Genomic DNA, 17439 nt, shown 5'->3' on the forward strand with positions numbered 1-17439 from the left:
ACTGAGACAGGGCACGATCAAACCACGCTCATACCAGGCCCGACTTGGTACAACAGCTTGTTTTTTGTTAAGAAGTGTAAAAGAAACCTGCTCAGGTGATGTACCTGTGTGCGCATCTTCTGTTACTTTCCGTGCATAATGAAGACACATTGAAGCCTTAAACAGTATGGACGACAGAGCAGACAACAGCAGGGAGACCACAAAGCAACGAGGATCTAAAATCATGAACGCTGCCATCTGTTAGGGTGGCCTGATCGCTGCTTGACATCACAGGTGTACATGAGACGAAGACACCGCAGCACGTCGTGTTGTCCACAAGTACTCTAAGACTGCACCCTTCTCCCTCAATCCGAGTTTCCAAGTTCCGGTCATTTCAAGACATTTCTCAAGTAACGTGTTCTTCAGAACTCTCGAGGTCACTGCAGTTGGTCTCTGCGTAATCGCTAGTCCACTCACTTGTATCGCTCGCCCTTGGTGTGTGTTATGTGAAGATGTCCATGAGGTTTGAGGCTTCGAGTTTTGTCCCCAGTTGTACTCGTGTGGATGACTGAGGCCACCATCGTTATCTTATCTCTTTCTGCTCTTGAATTATGTAAAGAAAGATTTCTTGTGAAGGCTGAAATGACCATGTGACCTCGTCTACTTCAATGACATGCATTCAACAGGACAAATAAAGTGTTGGATTGGACACATTTTGTAGCGGTTTGCAGAGATATAAGGGGGTCTTTCACTTTAGCTTAGGCAGGAGAATCGTCATGGTGGGACACAGAAGTCATCAGGATATGACAACAAACCCAAACCTGAAGCCAATACCAAATGCCACGCAGAGCCCCTCACTCTTTGTGTGAAACCGTGACGCTGTGTGCCACCATCTTCTCACAGCGACCTCATACAATGCCAAGTCTGTGGCAGCGTTTTATCGGGGAGAATGCCAGCTCCCATAAAAAAAAAAACAGGGGTAGACGAAATCGGTGAAAGCAAGACGTCATTGGGAGGACAGGAACAAACTGAAATAATCAGAAATAAGAATGAAAATGAAAATGAATTCTTAATGTACTCCTGGCACACCAAACGAATGCAACAGCACAGGCAGGTCAGAGTTCAGGGTGCACGAGTGACCACCAAACTACAACCCGTTAATCTGCCATTTCAGGTGCTCCTCCTTTGGTCGCAGTTTGTAGTGGGCACATCAGTGGGCAGAGCCAAAGCAGCCAGACCCCCAAACTATTTATATAAAACACAGCAATGGTCGTGTTATGGGAACAACCTGCCCGTGAGACTTAGAGGTGCCCTCTGGCCCTTCCTGCATCTGGGCACTAACCGGCCTGACAGTCCTGAAGAAGAGGTGCTGTGGAATAATAAAAATACTTGGAGGTGAATCACACAAAACGGATGAGCGAGAGAAAAGGCCATTAGGTGGGCTCTGTAAAGTGTAGGAACAAGAGAGTCGGCGGCAAAGGTGGATTTACAGGCCACTGTGATTCTGGGCACCCTGGGCACAGTGGGCTTGAGCATGGCATGACAAAAAGCACAGCAGGGGGCAAAAATAATGGCGTCTTGTGCAGGCAATGATGGAGCGCCTATGTGTTTAGACAGAAAGATAAGCAGGGAGCGAACTTACAGTAGGTGGCAGTAGAGGTGCCCTCAACAGAACACTTGGGCCAGGTGGCCCCCCCAAGTCTGTCAGGGTCTTTATCTCTTTACGGCGGTTTGGAGCTGGAGAGTCTGAGATTTTAGGGCATTTCTGGCCTGGGTTTAGAGGCTCACTCCATCCTAATTGCTAAGTGATTTGATAGTTTGGATGTGGATTGAGGGACACTGAGGGACATTGAGGGACACTGAGTGACAGGCTCACCTACGCAGCTGAGAATGAACACGACGAGGACCAGAGACGCCATCTGTAATTCGTCGGGAGGAAAGTGAACTGATTTTGTATTACCCTTAACGGGTGCCGCCATTTTCACATCTCCATTGTGCAGATGCAATGATTGGTTGCTGGGGGTCCAGTCCTTTCCCTCAGAAGTCACAGAACTGGCATCATGCAGGCAAACACCGTCCAGTATGTGGCGTCCAAGATTACGGATACATTCTCTCCAGAACGGTTTTTAGTTTTGACAGTCGTGCTCTTGACTTCTTGTTTCTCATTTTGCCACCCCGCCGGGGACATTTTCTTGACCCCACACTCGGAACCATATTGAATTGCTGCGTAACATTCTCGCTTTCTCCAGTATGTCCTTGCGCTTTTCTTACCAATTTTAAATAGCTTTGATACATTTTTTCTTCCAAGCTGAAGTGGTCTGACATTTTCTTCACCATAACCGCACTTCATCCTGCCTTCTCATGGAAGCATGCCACTCTGAGACCACCTCAAGGAATCTCTTACAGGTCTTCTGTGCTACCAAGGCTTTCATTTGGAACAAGTTAAGAACGTGAGGGGCCATAGAGAAGAATATTAAGGTTTACCTGAAAATCAAAGAAGCGTAGAGCGAGGCCTGCCACACGTGTGTAGCCGTTCAGTGGCCGCACTCCGCACACTCTCACGCTGGACACGCGGCGCACACGCCGGACACTCCTTCATCGTGGCCTGTTAACGAGCACACGTCGGCGGCCTCCGAGCACTGAATGAAGAGACGGGTCTCGAGATTCTCCTCCTGTAGTAAGCCACACGTCGCGTGAGTTTAATCCCAAAGCCCCGCGTGGGGGTCCCTGTGTCAGGACCGGAGAAAATGTCCATAAAATGGAGCCTTGGGTTACGCACTTTCACAAAGCTGTGAAGTGTGCAGACTCGACAGGCCAGGACTGTTAGGGCCTGCCGCTTCCTGGGGTCTTCATGTTGTATGTTACAATTCAACTTTTATTGCACTCGTTCCACCAAATTAGATTAATGGCATCTGGCATAGTTATGGTAATCAAGTAAAGTAAGACCCCCGTGAGCCGGAGACGCGTTAGAAGAACAGGCCGACATCCTCTTAGCTGTAGGTAGACAAGCACAACAAAGCGCCGCACCGTATGATCTAATTGTTGTGTAAGTTGTGTATCTGGACTGGTAAATGCGCATTAGACTCAATTGATTCATCGCCTCCCTCCCTCCCTCCCTCTCTCCCTCCATCCGCCCGCTCATTGTCGTAATCCTCTTATCCTCTGCAGGCCTCTGAGAAGGGGGGTGGCAACGCATCACCGCCAATACAACCCACCACTCGCGAAGCGTCGCAACACCAATCAACCTGGCAGTGTGTCCCCCCAGTACGAGCTCTGCCCTCGGCGCCACACCAAATATTAAACTCCTGCGATGACGAGTCTGATCTCAAGGCTTGGGGGTGCAGATGTAAATCCTGTTTGCCCCCACAATTGGACGACATATAAAACGAGCCAAGTGTCATCAAGCGTCAGCGTTTTTAAAATATTCTCAGCAGGACTAAAACTGCCCAGCATGAAAGAACAAAACACAAAGGTGTGCCGTGTGGGGGTCTGAGGGCTCTGGTGGCCGGCCTTGTGTCGAGTTTCAGCCTAGGTGGGGTCTGCCATCCAAACATATGCAAGTAAACTGGTCCAGACTCAGAGGTCTATTACTCACTCGATCGTCACTGCCATCTAAGACGACATGTCAGTAATTGGACAGTACAAAGTTACAGAGGACGACATCTCCTCCATTTTCAGAACAAGGAGCCCATTGGGTAAGCTTTCTACCGCAACGCTACCAAGCAGTGCATCCAAATGCTGTGCTCAGTAGAAGCGTCCGGAATCCAGATACAAAAGATAGGGCTGACGCAGCCCACAGGGAAAAATCAGAAGGAGCGAAAACCACCAGGAATCAGGATGTTTGTAAGAAATGTAAGGATTTACGTCATGAGGTAGAAGGACCGAATAAACAAGAAGAACTGAAATATTAAAATGTGGGCTTCAACTCAAATGGTCCAAAGCTAAATATTCCCAACTGTGTCACCCTCTGACCCATCTGTCTATGAGGGAATTACAAAGGATCGATAATCACCAGCCCTGAAATAGTCCTTCTAGGAGAGGCTCTTTGGGGGCTCAGAACCCCTGGTAAAGAATCAAATCTCATTAGCGATCAGCAAGCCTCGACATCGGCGAAATTAGCGATCCCCATTTTCGTATTGACCCCTGGGGTCTGCACAACTTTTGATGAAGGCTCCTATCAGTCTACTCTTTGTCATAAGGATGTCATTTACTGCACAAAATATCATCCAAAAAACCAGGTCTAGAGGGACAAACGTAGGGGGCATCTCCAAAGAGCTCAACGTTCTGCATAGCCAGATATGAAGACGGGTCTGACGGTGGTACGCCATATGTGCACATCTCTCATCTCGAGTCAGGAGGCGCCAGACAGCAGAGACTTCAAAGAGTACAGAAGTCATTCTTAGGAGCACAACAAATGGCGGAGATGATAATCCCTTGGAAAGGCCAGGGTGCTGCCCCCTTTACCGAGGTACTCGGAGCTGGCACCCCGTTCTCCACTGAAGCCTAGGATGAAGCGGAGAACTTCCCAGGGGTGTCCACCATGGTGCTCTGCCGGCCGTGGGTGCGCGTCTTTGTCTTTTGATGATCTGAAGACGACAAGGCAGCCGCCTCTCAGGCCGCACACTCGACAGACCGTGGAGTGAGTGGAGCGAGGAGAGGCGCCAAGACATAAAAGAGGGCCTGCTGGTCAGTTTACAACTTTTAAGTTATTTCACAGCAGAAATGATGGCCTATAACTTTGGGTGAACGTTATTAGGCCCCCCGTCTCCCCCCAACACACTTTGAAATTCTATGACTCTATTAATCCAGGCCTGCAATATTCACAACTATCTATAAATTCAATTGTCAGATGGTGGGTTTTATTCTGGGCCACACTTGAATCTAAAATTAGAGGCACTAAAATTCACATTAGCTCTAAGAGGAATGGAATTCTAAAGCCTATATTTTAGAAGAAAAGAAAGCCTTTCTGACAGAAAAGAGGCTATTTAAGAGGTAATGATTTTATCTGGTTTCGCCAAGCTGAATGGGCCCAATTCCACAGTGTGCCGTTAAGGCAGAATTTTTCTATGAAAAATGTTGAAATTTAGTTAGGGTTTATGAATGGAAATAATAATTGTCAAGCTGAAAAAGATGTACTACAATTCATGTTAGGGATTATCCATTTGAAAGTCTATGGTACAAAAAAATAAATAAAGTAACCTAAAAAATAATAAGTGACAAATGCTTTTGTGGTTTGATGAATCGAGGAACACGTGTGAATTGTGAGGCAAAGGCGGAGGACGACTTTCAAGCCATCAATGGAGAGCGGAATGGCGTTGAGTACACAAGCGGGTTGTGCGATTACAAAGGATGAAATGTACACATTGGGAGACAATTCAACGGCGTGAACCTCGAAGCCCACCCAAGCACGCCATTACAGCCAAAGAACGACGCCGTGCACGTTCCCCAAGGCTCACCCTGGCTGAGCTGCGGTCGGTGGCCTGACGTCGGTGAGCACGGCTGCGCTCGAATGCAAGTCCTGTGACGGACTGGCGCCCCATCAGGCTGGGATCTGCACCTCCCTGCTACTGACATCGCAAGAAAAAATCCAAGGACATCACTGTGTGGTCATTGTGACTTTGTGGTCAATTATTACGCAAAAAAACGTATCATAGCTCGTGTGTAGGAGCGACCGGTGAAGCTCAAAGCTCCCAGGTGCCCCAATCGGCTGTGACCTCAGACATGCACTGGGGCGAATGTGAAGCAGCTGGGATGAGGGGCAGCACCCCCAGGTCTGAGCTCACGGTTCGCTGCCACAAAAGGTGGGGAGCCCTCTGCCTCAAGTAGGGGAGTTTAAGTATCTCGGGGTCTTGACGGGAATGGTAAACCGACCGGCAGATCGGAGTCATGAGGACATTCTAAAGGTCAGTGACTGTGAACGCAGTACGTCTCTGTCCTCACATGACTGGTCATGAGGTGTGGGTAGTGAAACAGAGCCAGACAGGACCAGAGCACAGGCAAGATGGGCTTTGAGCGCAAACATGATGGAGGAGACCAACGAGGAGCACTGAGAGGAGCCAGCCCAGCTGATCTGGGCCCTCCCTGGGAAGATGTTACCGTGTGTCCCACTGGGAGGAGATCTCGGGGCAGATCATATCTTGGCCTAGACTGCTACCCCCACGACCCAGTGAGTGGCAGAAAGTGGATGGATGGAAGGATGGATGGATGGAGATGCACACAGTTTACAGTCCATCTGCCCAATTTCCAAATCCTTACGCCGTTATGGAGACCTGAACCCTTCCTCAGGAGGATGTGCTGTGGGCAGAGGGAGGACATGCACTTAGACCTCTGACCCATGACTTGTGGCCTCAGAACCCAACGGGTCTACCACAGCCGTGGCCTTTCACTCGACGAGGTCTGAACACCTTGGCGCACCGCCTTGGTTACACTTCAGGTTAGATCTCCTTGCCAGTGTCACAGGGTACTCGTGAAGAAATGTCCCCAATTAGTCCTGGGGGTTGAGGAAAGGCGCTCCACAAGGTGCTGGCGTGAATCATCTCCGTCTCTGACAAATTGATGGGCTTTTCATATGTAAAGCACTTTGAGCTACTGTTTGTATGAAAATGTGCTATATAAATAAATGTTGTTGTTGTTGTTGTTGTCGCTGCCAATGAAAACAAAAAAGGTGCAAGAGAGGAAAACAAAGGGCAGTGCGAGGCTCCGCGCCGCTCTTTATGCCTCGCCGGCAAGCGTGACTTACGGTGTTAGTTTTTCCGCTTTGTAACATTAAGTGTAATTCATTTCACTTCCGCTCGAACTACCTGAACCCACCGAGCAAAAAAAAAAAAGAAACGACAAAAGTGGTCCCGAATCGTCGAATGGGTGGGGGAGGGGCAGGAAGACACTTTGTAAAAAGAGTCAAAGAAAAGCAAAGCAGGCGACGCGTCGCAAATCAGCAGTGAAACAATTTGGGCAAAACGTGGCTACTTGGCAGTGACAGGGTGTCATTACGGCGTTTGACTGATTCAGTGCTTTGACAACTCCAGAGGCAAACATGTAATCATTACATTAAGGTGCAGAGGCTGCAGGCGCGAGTAAGTGCCTTTTGAGAAGAAAGTGCTTTTAATAATGCGGCGAAAATGGAGCGTCGCACGAGGCGAGGCGGCCCGATCGGGCCAATCCCGAAAACTGGACAACAAGCAAACGGGAGGAAGGATTTACTGGGGACACCCGGCGAGCGAACGGCACAAAGTGACTGCAGGGGTGGCAGTGGCGGCGCCGGAGGTTTCGAAACAACTCTAAAGGGGCCCGGTGTGAGACGAACAGAAGGTCCCGCTTCTGTCCCTACTTGGGGTTGCACTGGAGCAGATCCCCCCGAATGACCGCCGAGTCGTGCCGTTCAGACGCTTCTCTGTAACACTTAACCGCCTCACGGCCCCACAGTCCCGGGTTCAAATGCCGACCAAGTCGCGGTCACTGTCACATTCAGGGTAGGTAAACGCAATGTGCGGCACGGCTCCCAGTGGCTCCTCATCCCCTGACGAGGCCTCGTTTACCATCCATGGACTTTGTGGAGTTTGCCCGGTCCCCCCTTTCACTGCCAAATTACTCAAAGGGCTGGTGATTCAGGCACACCTAACATTGCCAGGCAAGGCCCTGTCTGTCTCAGTGCTCTCAGTGAGCCCAGTAAATTGGGGTGAGGCGGGCACAAAGTGATGCCAAGCACAACTCTGCTCTACATAAAGCCGGGCCGCTCCTCGAGAGACTCTCGCAGGCACAAAGCGGGCGCTCCGGCTTTATTTACAAGCGGCAATTTTCCTAACAGGGGAAGGAGGAGCGCGGCGCTTGCCACGTCTAAAAATATCCCGCGCATCCAAATCCTCTCCCCGAGCGCCGGCAGATCAATTGTTATAACATTACCAGGTTGGAAAGTAGTAATTCACTTCATTGTCAATGACTGGCTGCAAAATAACACCTCTGATTACATGCAATCAATGTGATAATGGCAAAAACACATTTCTACAATGGGACTGCCGCCCATAAAAGTGTCTCTAATGTGCTAGGTGAGACAGGCAAATGTTCTAATCGGGAATTAATAAAAAAGACAACATTAATTTGAATGTGTACCTTACACATTAAAACGAGATTAGCCGCGGCCTTCCCCTCTCCCGATTCCTCCGAGCCATTGTCACTTGTGCTCTCGCATACAGAGACTCCCCCTTTATTACAGTAATCCCTCGGAAATCATATAGAGCCTTTCCTGGCAGCCCCTCGGCGGGCTCCAATTTGGATGTCCCGAAGCGGCGTCGCCAGCCCTCCGAGGCGAGGGCGCTATGTGCGAATATCGCAGGCTCATTTGGCTCGGCCGCTGTGAATTTCTCAAATGGCAGCCCCACGCTGGGCCTAATTCTATACATTGCGCCGCTTCGCCACACAGCATGGGCGGCCGGGAAGGGAATCAAGACCGCCAGGCCCCCCACCCCCCCAAAACACACATCTTATTGGCATTCAGACGGCTTTTCAATTGATTTGTTGGATTCTCAGGGATGCGCGGTCAGTGGGGACAAAGGCACGGCGGCTTTCAGTGAATTAGCTTTTTGGCTCGTGGGCCCGCGATCTGCTGGAAGCCGAAATGAGGACATGCTGAGGGGGACGCCAGCCTCCGTGTGTATCAGCTGGGATTTACAAACAACTGGGGATGGAAGTAAAGTTAAGGCCCCCTTAAACACGAGCCAGGCAGTCGGCGGTTAAGTGAATGTTTGTCCCTGAAATGTTGCGGCACGCTGTCTGCCAGCGGCAGGGGGTCTCCGGCTTGTTACGACGTCACATTTCATTTGACTCTGATTAGGAAGATGCCTTTTTCACTCTCTGAAGGCTCGCACTCCGTCCGTGGCTCTCTTTACAGATGGACCGATAATGGAAACCGAGCCGAATGCTCCCTCCTAACGCCGGACGGCAGCGTGACACGCAGAGTGACCCGCTCTCATTTTCCTACGCGCTGCAAGATGCACGCCGGCTACTTCTCCTCGGTGCTCGAGTCCCAGTCAAGCACACCGAGAGCGGCGGTGGCACGCCGGGGCCTCTGCAGCATATGGCGCAGTCGTCAAAGCCACTGTTGAGAGGGCACGCTTAAGACGACTCTCACCCCGAGTGACACTTCGCTTTTGACATCTGCTCGGCTTCACCTCCCTGACGTTTCAAATTCAGCTCCTCACCGGTGACTCCGTTTAACTGCAGAGCTTCTGCGGGCGAAGTCCTCCCGCGGTAGTGCTAGGAAGGCCTCCGTATGAAATGAGTGTGGACCCCTCATATAAATCTAAATATCGGGGGGTGTGCAGAGAATCTACAAAATCATACAAAATGACCGGCGATGTGTCGAAATGTCGGTGGGCCACGAGAGGCCAGAGAAGAACAAACACACACACCGTGAGTCCGACCGGCAGACGGCACAAAGGATAATCACCCCCCGAAAAACCAACATTAGGGTTAGAGGGTGACAGCACAACACACACGCATGCCAAGGCTGCTGCTGCTCGGACCACCGTCTGTAACGAAGCTCAAATGGGGCAAACGCAACTCGGAGGATCAATTCCTCGATGTCCGAGCTCGTGCTCAACCTTTCATTCATCGGGTGGGCATCGACTATTACACCTGACGTTGTTTTTCTCTGGTTTGCTGTCACCTGTACAAAGCGTTGTCACCAAGTGTAACTTCCGAGCCGTCAGTTTGGACTCGTTGTCCTTGACGCCACCAGAATGTGCCCGCACGTCTTTATACGCAGATTTGAGGTTAAATCCGTCTCACGACAGGCAGACGAATGTGAAAGTTATAAATGTAGCCTACGATAACATCAAGAAAATGACAAAAAGGACTGAGGATGAAGCCTCGAAGCCCCCAACTCCAATTAAACGAAGCCCCCCATTACGTTTAATTAAAGAGCACAAGCAGCTTTCTTCTTCTTTTCTTTTTTTTTTTTTTTCGCTTCTCCAATAAAAAATATGAGACGGCGAGTCAGGGAAAGGGCAGCTGTTTTCGGTGACTGGAGCAGGAAAGCCGTGTCTTTAACCAGATCAGATTTTTGAAATTGGCTGTCAAGGCCGGATTGTTGTGATTTATACCCGTCTATCAAGCACAGGGAGGGAGATGCTGCAAGCTGCCTTCCATTTGCAAAGCATCTTACAATTGCAGCAGCAGTGGCAGCGGCGGCAGCAGCAGCAGCGGCAGCACCATCTGTTACCAAATCTAATTCACATTCCCCTCCATAATCGGGTTTAGTTCTGTAATATTCATTTAAGCACTTCTCCTTAACATGGCGCCGTCCTGCGCCCAACACCTCAGTCACAAGAGAGGCACAAACACACAAGTGTCTCGGAATGCGATTAGCGTGCTGCACACGCCGAGGGAGGCAGGCACGCCAGGGGAGCGTCAGAACAATTCTTTTCTTTTCTTTTCGATATTTCGCCCTTCTTTTGAATGGCGGTAGCGAGAGGAGTACAGCAGAGAGGTGAATGGCATTAATGCCGCGATGAACTGAAACCAGCTGTGCGGAACCAATCCAACTGATTTATCAAAAGAGATAAATCCTCCACGATGAAACATTAACTAAAAAACAATCTGCTTCAATGCGCTGCACACAGATGTGCCGGGGGGCCCTAAACCGTTTGCGTGTCTCCCCTCGGCATTCGCCCGAAATGCCCTGATTGAAAGTCGGGCCCAAGTCGCTCGCCTGGCATTCCAGACGTTTTGAAAAAACGAAACCTCAGCAGACATTTAGTCAAGCAGGAGGACTGCTGAGGAGTGTGTGTGTGTGTGTGTGTGATCAGGTGGGGGTCAAGGCATCATGGGAGCTGTAGTCTGACTCCGGGGGGCTACCCGCTGTCATACAAGGCTGCTGTGTTTACAAGTCAATCTCTCGGCACAGCTGGTGGGAGTGGCTCCTGGCCAAGCACGTCTGTGACAACTTCATCTCCGCCTGGTAATCGGCCTCGGGAGCCACATTAACTTGGGGACCTCGGTGAAGTCCCATCCCTCCAAAGGTCCCCCGGCTGCAGACCCTCGTCGAAGTGTATGCTTGTGCATGCTTGCGGGCCGCCTTTTCCCTTTGCAGAAAGTTGGAAGCTTCTTAAGAGTTCAGGGCTAATTGGCAGGCGCTTACCCCTCTGGCACACGACTCGGCCACGCCAGTAACGTGAGCATTATTGGCTTAAAACGAAGAGGAGTTTGCATGCGAACTGAGCGTAATTGGTTTGACCCAGACTAACCCGAAAAAGCCAATTCACATAATTCCCTTTGAAGCCCGCAGTCAAAGGGAGAGCTTCCCGGCCCAGCTGTGGCGGCCCACCCGTCGTCTGCCGTCGGCACAGGCCAGGTCCATTCGGGGGCCGGTTTCAGAAGAGAAACGCACGTCCCAGGCAGGCAGCTTTTGGGCGAGTGCAGGGGTGCGTTAGGGAAGGTGAGGCGACTCCCAGAAAGGCCCCGATCGATTTGCGGCCCTCCTCTCTAGCATTAGCGTCTGGGAAAGGCGCATCCGGTCGTATTGCACAGGCCAATCGGCCACTCGCTGGCTCGCGAGCTCATCTCCATACATCTAAATCTATATGCTAATGGAGACCCTCCAACCATTTTAGACATTCCTCCAGACCCGGTCTTAGCTCCTTCACTCCCCCTCTCCCGTCCACGTCGGCTCAATCGGCTTGGCAGACAAAATCGTTCACGTTGCCTGCCTGCCAGCCTCCCTGATGCGACTCCACCACAGCCCTGCAATGAGATCCCGGAGTAAACCAGATGGACACACAAGTGCAGCAGGTGGGACAGATGGCAGGCCTTCCCAATTGACGCTCGCGGCTGCGGCTGGCTATGCCTCCCTTCCAGGTATATTAGCATCGGACCAGAATAAAAAAAACAAACGACGTCCGACGTGTAAGGAGAGGGAACTGTGAGCATTCGGCCATCAAACCATCTCGGACTCGTCCTGAATAAGGGCGTCCCTGGTGCTGGTCACGTGTTCTTTTATTGGCACGTTGGCATGGCACGTTTTCTGTACTGTTTCCTGGTTAAATCTCTTTAGCTTGTTAAATGTAAGAAAATCAAAATAAGCAAGAAAAGCTAAAGGGTCCCATGAACTGAGAACACAAGACCATCCAGGGCAGCGAGGAGCTCGGCACTCCGTTTGTATTTATTAGATTTACGTGAAATATGGCATCGACTTACGTGTTCCACTTTATTGGAGACTTGTCACTTTCGATCTGTCACCACTTTGTCAATTTGAGCCCGGGAGAACTTTCTTCTTCTCGGCTCCTGTCCTTAAACTTACAGAATAAAGAGCGGCAACGAGCTCCTCGTGGTAAAGGAGGCCGAGCCTTGTGAAGCCGCGCCGATGGGTCAACTTGTGCCGACTTTTGTCTCGCGGCGGGCCTCCCTGCCTTGTCTCACAGACGTCTTCACGGCCCAAGGCGGGGCGTAGCCGCTAATTTGTTTTCAGAGCACTTAAGATGGCAGAAACGATTATCTGCACAAATATAATAAACTCGCTCCAAACGGCACTGCCACTGTTTTTAACGTTTGTCCGCTGTGTTCACTAAAAACAAGCATCACATCATGTGCTTTGGAAGGCGGCGCACTGCCTGTTTGCCGTCGTTTAATCTCGGGAAATGTGCCGTGTCGTTATCCACGGGGTCCTAACTACGAGGACTCCGCAGTCCACGCTCCTTTCCATTCTCTCCTTTTGGTTACTTTATTTACTTTTGAACAAATTCACTGGCCGATGTTTCGATTTCTGGCCTTTCCTGTGACGGCGCTGCGACTGGTGAAGTTCAAGATGGAGAGGAGTGCAATGGCATCGACTGCCAGGTCAGCGTGAACACCCAACGCCTCCCTAGGCCTTACATGTAGGAAATGCGAGAGACGAGAGGCGTCCATTCAGTCCACCGAGCTCGTCTGCGTGGCTCAGGGTTCTTCAGACAGCCGGCCTACATATCGAGGGTCTCCTTCTGCAGGCTCTTATTTGTCTGTACAGAGTGTGAGAGTAACAGAGCCGCACGTTCCTAAAGTGTCCCCCCTCGTCACGATTTCACCTGTGACAGTTGCTTCAGGGTCTTATGGAGGATGGCTCTCGTTTTTGACTTTTTTTCTTTTTTGCCATCGCAGCGGCTCGGGTGGAGTGGTCCTCTTGTTTACTAAACGCGCCCGCCTGCCTGCCTGCCTGCCTGCCTGGCCTTGTTGTTGGTATCAACACCGGGACCCTGCCATTCTGGTTCTGTGTTGCTCCTGCTTGTTTCTGAGAGCTCACCCGTGCTCTTCATCCAGCTGTCACTAGGAAAATCAGCCCCTCGTGCTCGGCTTCATGGGTATTTAAATGGAATGCCTTCCCGCCGAGCGAAGGGGACAGCCAAACAGATAAAGGAGAACTGAAAGATGAATTGAGTGTCACTCGCGGGCCAGAGGGGCCTGCCGTCAGCCATCCCCGCGTGAGCAGCCGCCAGGCGCTATACTTGGGGTACCTGAAAACGGCATCACGTTCCAAAGGGACACATTTGCCAGGGCTGGATGGAAAAGGCAGGTTAGGCTGAACAGATGTTCAGATCTTTGGAGGAATTACGGCAGCAAAAAGGATTAAGAAATGCAGATGTTTCTGAATGCAGCTCAGCAAATAAGCGGCGCAGAAAGCAATGACGATTATCTCTCGGTGCGGTTAGGTGACATTTGACAGAAGCCTCACAGCAGGCCTAAACCCACACACTACAGAGTCCCCATTTGAGATTTCGTTCCCTTTTGTTGTCGTTGCCCCCGAAATGCACGGCGGGACGAGGTGCCCAACTCATCCGGCCCTGGGCACCCCTGCCAGCCGGACTGCTGGGTCAGACTGAGAGTCTCCTGCAAATGCCAAGGAGTACAATGACAAGGAACAAAAGGCCCGCTTCATAAGTTCTCTTAATCAGATCTTTTATCTCCGCAGCAGCCTTTGAGATATTTGTAATGGACGACGGTGTGCGCGTGACTCGTCCGTCCGTGTTAATCTACAGAGCAAATGTCTAAAATGTTTCCTCGGACTCGCATTTGCTCCGAGACCTGATAAGCCGCCTGCCTGTTGAAACACTTCGGCCCGCTCCGCTTTTTCGTTTTTGTTTTCCTAATTGAGGCTCGTATCAACATTTCAAAAGCTCCGTCTCTCCTTCCTTTGGGGTTATCATTACCTGATAAAGACGACTTCAAAAAATAAAATAAAGAACCCATTTAGAAATGGAGAGGTGGGCAAACAGAGAGAGCGGGCACGCGCTGGCATGATCGAGGCCGGGCTTCACTGTCCGAGAGAGCACAAAACGGCTCAGCCACAAATCAGGGACGGTTCAACTGCATGTTAAGGTTTTCCCTTTAAGAAGAAGATTTTTTGTCTAAAAAAGTCCAACAATCTGGGCACGACGGTCATTCATAGAAAGACTTGCAAATAAACAAACACCCCGAGACACTCGAGCGTTAAATGTGGACCTTCAGGACCCTCAGAGCGGCCGTCGGCAGCATTTAAAATAAAAGAGCAGCGGGCCACGAATGAAAAGTCACCTCTGCAGCCGCACGTGTAAACGGGTCGTGAAGTGAAATCATCACCGATAAAGGGGGACGAATTCATAAAGAAGTTAACAATTATGTAAAGCACAGAAAGTGCGCGCCGACTGCGCCGTGAGCCGTCGCTCCGCTTCTGTTCAGGCCGTCCGAGGGTCTTACTTCACATGCCATCAATGAAAAGCCACCACAATGACCCCCAGGGAGACGGGGGATTAAGGGACGGCCCTGATGGCCGGGCCGCCACATGCCAGCTCCACGAGGCTGCCGGGATCTGCGAGGCGCGGACATTTCGCCTAAAGCTGCTGGCGATCTGAGGAGATGTGTATTTGGGATTTCCACATTAGAACGTCACTTTTGTTTTATTAAATATCCCTAAACAGAATTCTGTCTCTGAGCAGACGATTCCGTCGATTACACGTGAAATCCCACAGAAGAGTTAAAGCAGTGACCCTTTGAACCTTCTGAACGTGGAGGGTGACCTGAGCCTGACCCACCTGGGTGTGTGTGTGTGTGTGTGTGTGTGTGTGAGGCGAGCCCACCGACTGTTGCTGTCCCATCTGTGAACTCTTTGATCGATTAGACAGGTGGCACTCTGGAGACGCGGCCATCGGGCCGTCTATTCTGCACAGTCCCCCGCGTGGGACGGCCCGTCACGGCCTGTATGTCGTCGTTTGACCAGAGGAAGATTCTCCTTCACCCTTTGGTCATTTTGCGTCTCTTTCACAACTCTTACTTTTCAGGCTAATTTCTGCAGACGGCCACTTCTCACACACCGAGGGTGAAGAATCGATTCCTGAGTGAAGCCTTCCTGGGCTTCTTTATTTGCCATCCCTTTAACCCCTTTGGAGCCCTTGTGATGGATGAGGCAGGTGTCACTTCATGCCACGATTGTCCGGCTCGTCATCCCAGATGGACGGGCTAATTGAACAGGACGGCTCGCTGACGGCCGCGGCGGCGACGCCATTCAAAAGGAGCGGGCCGCTCGGCTCTCCATCAGGCGGGGACAAAATGAAAGACTCCTTCCAAAAATGAAAATGAGCGAGTGTTCTCCGAAAGTGCAGAGTGCATCCTAAAACAAGTCAACTAAGTCAAATCGGAGACTTTGATGGCATTTTAATTTGTGTCAGAATGCTTTATGCTGTGAACAGTAAATGCCGCCCTTAAAATACACCAATATTCCAATATAAAACTGAAAATGCCCGTTACCATCCACCTTAGAATTACCAGTAAATGTCACCAATAAAACGTGGCGGCGGCCCTGGAAAAGAGAGAGGACTTTGGGCGAGTCGCTCGATTTTGGGATTGCGTTTTTCTAATCATCTCGAAGTCGATGCGAGGCAGGCACGCTTTGCGCTCTTTGTGCCGACTGTCTAATCCGACTCACGCCTGCTTTTCTCTCTTTAGATTTATAAAGTCAAGATTTCTGAATGCCATCCTCGTATCTCGACGTTGCCCCACATGCACGGATTCCGCCTGTCATTTCCACCGTGTGCCAATCTGAACCCACACCGCTTTGTTTCACTTCTTATTTTTATTATTTTTGATTTTTTAGTCCCCCCCCAGGTATGGCAGCAGATAAATGAGAGCGACTGTAGATTACGCTGAACGTGGCGGTCCCTCTTCGTTTTTAAGCCGCACATAACTAATTTGCCTTCTCCTTGGCCACTTAAGTGAGATTAAATAAACGATACTCAGTAATTAGTGAAGACACGGGATTTGTAAGTCGAAAGTGTCCTCAGCAGCCGGCGAGACCCTCATGTGTGGGAGCCTTTGGGAGGGCGGAGTGGGCCGCCGAGGAGCTCATCTGAAACGGGTCGAGGAGAGCTCAAGTTCGCCTCTGTATACCTTAAGGGGCCGAGCTGGTGCCCCTCTGCGCACACTGACAATTATATTAACTTACACCCCAGGAAGGGGCTGCACATGCCAGCAAAGCCATCAAGAGGAGAGAAAGAAAGAAAGAAAGAAAGAAAGAAAGAAAGAAAGAAAGAAAGAAAGAAAGAAAGCCTCCAAAAATGTCACGGTGGCCAGCCGAGAGTCGTGGGCGAAGTGGGCAGCACGTCAAGCCGCCGCAGAGAGACACACACACACACACACACACACACACACACACGTGAGGTATGATTGGGGACAGAGAGGCTGAATATTTCACTGTCACTCGCGCTTGAGAGCTGCAATTCATTTCTCCCCCTGCCGCTGCAGGACAATGACAATTTAATACAAGGCCAGCGGATGTAAAAGAGATAAAACTGCAGCAAGTAGGCCCGGCGTCCTCCGGAGACTGACACATGCCGGCCTCGGAGCGTTTTATTGTTGCCTTCCTCTCCTTCTCCCCAAGCGAAAGTCTAAGCCCCCCCACCACCCCCCAGGGTTGCCAATTCAAAGTGGCCACAACTTTCGACTCGCCTCCGATGGCAGCTCACGTACTGCCGGGTAGCACCGGGCCGAGTGTGAAAAGCTTTGACGCGTCTTCGTATTCCGGCTGACTTTCCACGATCCCCCCTGACGGCTTTTTTATTTACATCGCCCCCAGCCCCCCCCGCCTACTCCACGTATAGACTGATTCAGCATGAGCCTTTCAAACTGGTATCTTTCTCACATGGTGATAAAAAAAGCTGAAGAAGATATTAAAAATAGTGGTGCTAAAGCGGGGACTTCACTTTTCGATGGCATGGAGGTGACCGAGAAAGTGACACAGCTGATTCAACATGAACCTAACGCGGCTTCGCTTTTATCGCGGTGGGACATGTCAGGCATGGCACAGTGTAGGCCAAAGTGCCTCCTCTTCAAAATCTTAGGCGAGCCCGTCAACTTTTTATGTTTCCTAAATCCGCAGCTGGCCTTTCTGGCCAAACGCTAACTGTCAGGCCGTCGCGTATCTGAGCTGGCGTTCCCTCCCAGCACTCGTCTGACATGAACCCGAAA

At 50.7% G+C, this 17439-nt stretch overlaps 1 protein-coding gene across 4 annotated transcripts in view; it reads right to left on the reverse strand.

Moving 5' to 3' along the window:
• Positions 1 to 17439, reverse strand: part of esrrga (estrogen-related receptor gamma a) — a 230985-nt gene that overhangs the window by 68888 nt on the left and 144658 nt on the right. The window lies entirely within an intron of this gene.

This window comes from Polypterus senegalus, chromosome 16 (assembly GCF_016835505.1).
Source record: "Polypterus senegalus isolate Bchr_013 chromosome 16, ASM1683550v1, whole genome shotgun sequence".
NCBI classification, from domain to species: Eukaryota; Metazoa; Chordata; class Cladistia; order Polypteriformes; family Polypteridae; genus Polypterus; species Polypterus senegalus.